General features: G+C 44.6%; 1 protein-coding gene across 1 annotated transcript in view; it reads right to left on the bottom strand.

Annotated features, from left to right (window-relative positions):
- LOC310844242 (potassium channel, subfamily K, member 16-like) overlaps positions 1-6185 on the bottom strand; it is a 68267-nt gene that overhangs the window by 52197 nt on the left and 9885 nt on the right. The window lies entirely within an intron of this gene.

The raw sequence follows: 6185 nt of genomic DNA on the forward strand, positions 1-6185 counted from the left end.
AATTAAAAGAAGAGGAAAACTTAAAAGAAAGGAGGCTGACTGAAGAAAGCAGTTGAGACGGACTTCAAAGGCTAAATAAAGGAAGCAGTGGGACGCTGACTTCAAACTTCAAAGGAAACTGTAAGAGGCTTCTCGATCATCGACTCATTTCTCCCGGAAAGGGTTACACAGCGCTGAATTCATCTATGGATCCCTGGTGAGTCGATCCCCTATTATATTAATTTTAGAAATATGGGCAATTCCCTGTCATCTCCGCAACAGAAATTTTTAAAAGACTTACAATTTCTCCTGTCCTCCAACCAATTGGAAGTTCCTGAGGGTGATTTTATACAGCTCATTCAAGCCATCGATGAGCACTGCCCCTGGCTTGCTGCAAATGGGACATGGGAACTAAAGCAATGGGATAAGATTGGAACACATTTTCATGGACATCCCAGCATAGGTGTTCGAATTTTAAATGCTTGGTGCAAGATTCGTTATGCTATGGGTTCTTTATCACCAAAAAATATCTCCATGGCTACATTGCCAAAACAACCTTCAACTTCATTAATTCAGCATGCTGTTATGCCATGTGTTCCAGCACTCGCTTTGCCAGCACCCCCAGACCCCAAGCCTCCGGACTACAGTTCCTCACCAGAGGACCCAATCCTGCAAAAATACAGTGGTCTGGCTGGAAATGACCCTGCTCTTTCAGCAGCAGAATCAGCTACCCCTTTTCAACGTGCAGTACTTGCCTGTTCCTTATCACAGGATACCATGGCATTCCCTGTTATTGTGCCCCCTGCTGGTGCTCCAGCAGGAACTCAAGCCCAGCTATTGGTTCCAGATGACATCAAGCTTTTGGCATGTACAGTTTTACCCCCATCAGCAGGTGTATTGTTTGCCCATGAATGGGAAATCGCCTGTCGTGCTTATGCTCCTGCTTTACTGCAACAAGCAAGAGGGAATAATCCTAATCTTACCCTCGCAGATGTGATGGATGCTATGATGGGGCGTGGTCCCTTTGATCAGGCTTCAGTGCAAGCCACACTGCTGCAAATCCTGTTGAGGGATACTGCTCTTGCTGCTCAACAAGCAATGAGAAAAATTCCTGAACCCTCCAGTATTCAGTCTAGGTGGGGTTCAATCAGCCAAGAACCTAGAGAATCATATTCTTCCTTTATGGACAGGCTGCTTACAGCAGTGAGTAGACAAATTGAAAATCCTGAAGCCAAGCAAATAATTATCAAACAATTGGCCTTTGAAAATGCAAATGAGGATTGTAAGGTTGCGTTGCGCCCGATAATACGCAATCCTGCCACAGACACAGCAGCTATGCTTCGCATTTGTCAGTCTGTAGGTACAGCAGCTCATCTGTTAGCAGCAGCGCAAAATAAAAACCAGCCTGTAGCCACCGATACAACATTTCCAGCGTGGCAAACCAAGATCATTGATACCTCAGTGTGGGTAGAGTGGCCTCCACCAAAGGAAAAATCTGCAGCAATGGCACCATCTCGTTTCTGAACAGCTTATTTCTGAACAATTGACTTTCGGCCACATTGAACCACTTTCATCCCACTGGCTCCAGCAGACAGGAACGGTTTGCTTTTACATTGCCAGTATATAACAATTTGCAGCCCACCCAGCGATATCAGTGGATTGTTCTGCCACACAGCATGCGGAACTCCCCTACACTTTGTCAGCATTTTGTGGATGAAGCATCGAAACCTTTCCGCATGGGCCACCTAGAGGTGCTACACACGAACTGCATCTGGCAGTGTTTGCCTTCCTCATCATTTGCCTTGCCATCCTTTCCTGCACCATTATACAAGGAAGAGAAGCAGACGACCCAGTCCAGTTGAAACCACCATATTTCACCTTATCAGCTGGCAAGCCGCAGTCGTCAGACTCCTACTCTGGCTGGCAGCATCCACGGCTCAGCCACTCTCGAACTATAAGAATTGTGTTGTTGAATAAGACTTTTAGGGGAGAAAATTATCATAAAATATGGAGGGATAATATTTTTGTGCAAGATATGATTAAGTTTACCAATTTATTGCATGCTTCTAAATGTTCTAAATGTTCTAAATGTTGGTTATGTATGCACATGCCCCCTTTTGCCCGTCATTCAGGCTTAATACTTCATGGTGGATCCTTTCGATTTACAAATATTATATCCCCTAAGCAAACTTTTTGGCCTCCAGTACAATTGACCCTCCATGAGCCTGCCCCCGTTTGTTTTCAAATTAGAGAGGGGAAAGAATCATGGGGCATATATCCAAACTGTCAATATACATTGAAATTCATGTTTAATAGCTCTTGTTCTCTTACAGGAACATACAGTGACCAATCTCAGTGCTGTAGAAGCAACACCAGTGCATGGCTAAAAAAACTAGAAAGGAAGCCTACCATGCAGCTTGGAATCAGAATTCTTATATTCTTGGCTTCCGGATGGAAGTTGGCTTCGACATTTATTAATTTTAGTGATCATTATAGTAGTTATTTGCGTTATTTTGTGTTGATGTATTCAATGTATTCCTTCGTTAATTTCTATGTGTACTGCATAGTTGTCCAGTCCGCGGCCCGCTCCCGCCCTTACAAGAGTCGCTTATCGCACTCGATATAATAAAATAAAGAAAGAGGGCATATGGGAGTCATACAGCTAAGGCAGAGGCTTGTAAAAACTGCAGGGGCCCCCTGACATTCCTCTGGGCAATGATTACCTTATACGGAGAGGGGAGTGTCAAGCCTTGACCGGATGAGGTAAGAGGAGACTTTGAAAAACGGCCATGCGGCTGGGAGAACAAAGGAGATAATAAAAAGTTGCCGGAGGAGAAAGGCTGGAAGGAGCAGCTCTCCAGCATTATGAAAATACTCGCTGCCTCATTGTGTCTTTTTTCTATGCTGTGCTAAGCACCACTTGACTGGCTGGCTCCAACAGGCAAGCAAAGTGAGAGCTGTGCAAAGCAGGAGAGAAGCCATTTAAGTGGCTTACGTGCTCTGCGCAGAATATTTTTTTTCTTGCTTCCCCCCTCTAAAAACTAGGTGCGTCTTATGGTCAGGTGCGTCTTATGGGGTGAAAAATAAGGTAATGCAAACTAAAAGAAAACACATCTCAAAGATGTATAATCTCCTCCTCGATTGGGAGGTTAAAGAGAAGGAGGTGTAAAGTGCCATGATACGTTGGGCTCAAGACCTTGGTCACAACATTTATATGAACCAGTGGGAGAGATTATGGAAGGAGGATATCAGGTTTACAGCGTGTTGCAATCTGAGAGAAAATGTTATGAAAATGCTGTATCGGTGGTACCTCACCGAATTGCCCAAATTGCCCAAAATGTACAAGAATAGATCTGAAACTTGTGGGAGATGTAAAAAGGGGAGAGGTTCTGTAATGGTTCTAGGGGTTGCTTGTGCGTAAATCGACGCCACACCTGGCTGGGTTACCTGGGTGAACCCTTTCTGTCTGGACAGCCACTCACCCGTGGCTGTCTCAATCGCTGGCAGAATTCGTCAGTGGGCGTTTCTTGAACTTCTTCCAGCAAAGAAGCTCTTTGATGCCTAGTCTCCGCCTACTCTCCCTGCGCGGAAGTCTTCTGCGCAGGGAGGGTGTGGGCAGCAGAGGACCCGTGCTCTCCCCGCTGGTCTCCGGCGAAGAGTCCTGGAGCCACCTTGCCGATTCCCCCATCTGCCCCCCTTCTCCACTGGTGCTACGCTGAATTCCTTCCCCAGAAGATGGGCTGCTTCTCTCCCTCCCGGGACACTCTCCTGAACCCCTCTGGAGCCCTCCCTCTCCCTCTGGCTCTGATGGCAGTTCCCTGACAGGTTCATATTGTTAGTTTCTGTTCTTATCACTGTGCAGCTGCTTAGAGTCACAGGACTGTGTTTACATTCCAGAGATAGTCCAGGCTATTGGAAGTCTCACAGGAGACTAGAGACAGATGTGACGTTACAGGTTTCCTGTTTCCTTTGTTCCTTTGCTTTCTTTGTTCAGTTGCTCTCTGCTCTCAGAGAGAGAGGATGTATATTTCTTAGCTGTCTGCGTAGCTAGAAAATAAAGTATAGCAATGTAGCCATAAATCTCATCACTTCCGCATGCTGTTTTGATGCTCTGCTGGGAGGACGTGCCTTGGAGCCTCATCAAAGTCTCAAGGTCATTAAACACGTCAGGAGGTGATTCTGAAGGCTCAGGAAGAAAATGAGCTTTATCAGCTTGGCCGAGTGGAGATCCCGACACATATTTGCATATGTTGTGGAAATGTGAAAAAAATCAGAGCGTTCTGGGACATCATATATGTCAGCTACGTCCCTTTGCTGACAGAGAATGGGAATGCTGGCAGACAGAGAGAAGAGATAAGGCTGGAATGTGGAACTGAGGAGGTGGCGGCAGGCCATAACTTGATCTCTGAACACAGAGATCAAAGAAGGGAGAGTCCAAGTGGAAAAACGCAGCCTGTCAGCTCAAGCACAGACTCAGACTCTGAAAGACCGCCTATCACCTCTCCAAAGACTCGCAGGCTCTCGAGACTTTGCAAGAGGCGAGAAAAGGAAAGAAAGTGGAAGTGGGGGGTTTCTTGTTAGGGGGAAAGGGGGCGAAGCTCAGTCCTGGCAACTGCTTCTTTGAAGGATGACACTAAGTAGCTGAGCTCCGTCATGATTTGTTTGTTTAAGCAATAAATCTGAAATCATTGACTGCCGGAGTTGTCTCACGTCTGTGGGAGAGACCCAAGCCATTACAATATATAATGAATTTTAAAAGATATTCAAATTCCCTTTCACAAAAAGACCAGAGGCCTTCTTATTAGGGATAATGTCAACAGAAATCAAGAAAGAAGTAAGACCACGCTTTATGTATGCAACATCTGCAGCCAGGATTCTAGTCGTAACAAATTGGAAGAGTGAAATTACACCCACAAAATCAGAATGGCAGGTAAAATGTTAGAATATATTCAATTGGCAAAAATGACGGGGAGAGTTAGAGGGTACTCAGTGCAGAAGGTGAATAATGAATGGACAATATTTAAAGAATATTTTAAAAATTATTGTGATAGCAAAAATCTCCTGGCAGACCTTGACTTATTCTTTTAATGTATAGACAATAAACAAAAAAAAAATTCTGAATGAAATTAAGGAAACAAAATATAATGATATGATACTGTGTACAAAATATCAATGAGACTCAGTTTTTTGAGAACAGTTTATTTTATCTTTCTTATCTTTATTCTTTGCTTTCTTTTTTTCTCCTTTTCTCTGTATCTTTCTTTTTCTTTTTCCTGTAGTGTTTGTGCAGGTGGTTTGTATAAACTGTAGCATGGTAATATTGTTGTGAAAATATGTGTTGAATGTTTCATAAAGATTAAAGAAAGAAAGTAAATTTTACTGTATATAACTGTAAACGTACCTGCTCAGTTAAATGCGAACGCAACTTAACAGCTTGCCTGCTTTGACATGTTTGACAGATCCACAGCGCCACCTACACATCCAACACACCAATCCATAAACTGAAACACTTTATTGAATGGGTCATTCATAAAGCACAGGCAAGCCATTCACGAAGAATGTTGACAATTCATTCAAAAATTTGCCCATTCCGAGAATTGTCAATAACTGTATCTTCAAACAACAACAGGAGCCAGGAATGCCCGATCATTACCAGTGATGCCCGTTCGGCTCTTTAGCCTTCCATTACTTCACCAAGCATCGCCTCTGGCATGTCCACCCCATCATAGGCGTTCACACATGTGAGGGTGCGCAGTGCCCACTGGAAGGGAGAAGCCAGTGTGGTCCTCAAGCCAGAAAATTCCACCACCCCTCCCACTTTACATGGGGACCCTTTGTCTGTCCTGATGTTGGGCGAAAATGCCCCTTAGAATCATGGAATCATAGAATTGCAGAGTTGGAATGGGTTCCAAGGATCATCTAGTCCAACCCCCTGCAATGCAGGAATCTCAACTAAAGCATCCAGGAAGATGGCCATCCAACCTCTGGTTAAAAACCTCCAAGGAAGGAGAGTCCACCACCTTCCGAGGGAGACCGTTCCACTGCTGAACAGCTCTTACTGTCAGAAAGTTCTTCCTGATGTTTAGTTGGAATCTCCTTTCTTGTGACTTGAAGCCATTGGTTCGAGTCCTCCCCTCCAGAGCAGGAGAAAGCAAGCATGCTCCCTCTTCCATGTGACAGCCCTTGAGATATTTGAAGACGGCTCT

Source organism: Podarcis gaigeae (assembly GCF_964106915.1).
Source record: "Podarcis gaigeae genome assembly, chromosome: 1".
Taxonomy (NCBI): domain Eukaryota; kingdom Metazoa; phylum Chordata; class Lepidosauria; order Squamata; family Lacertidae; genus Podarcis; species Podarcis gaigeae.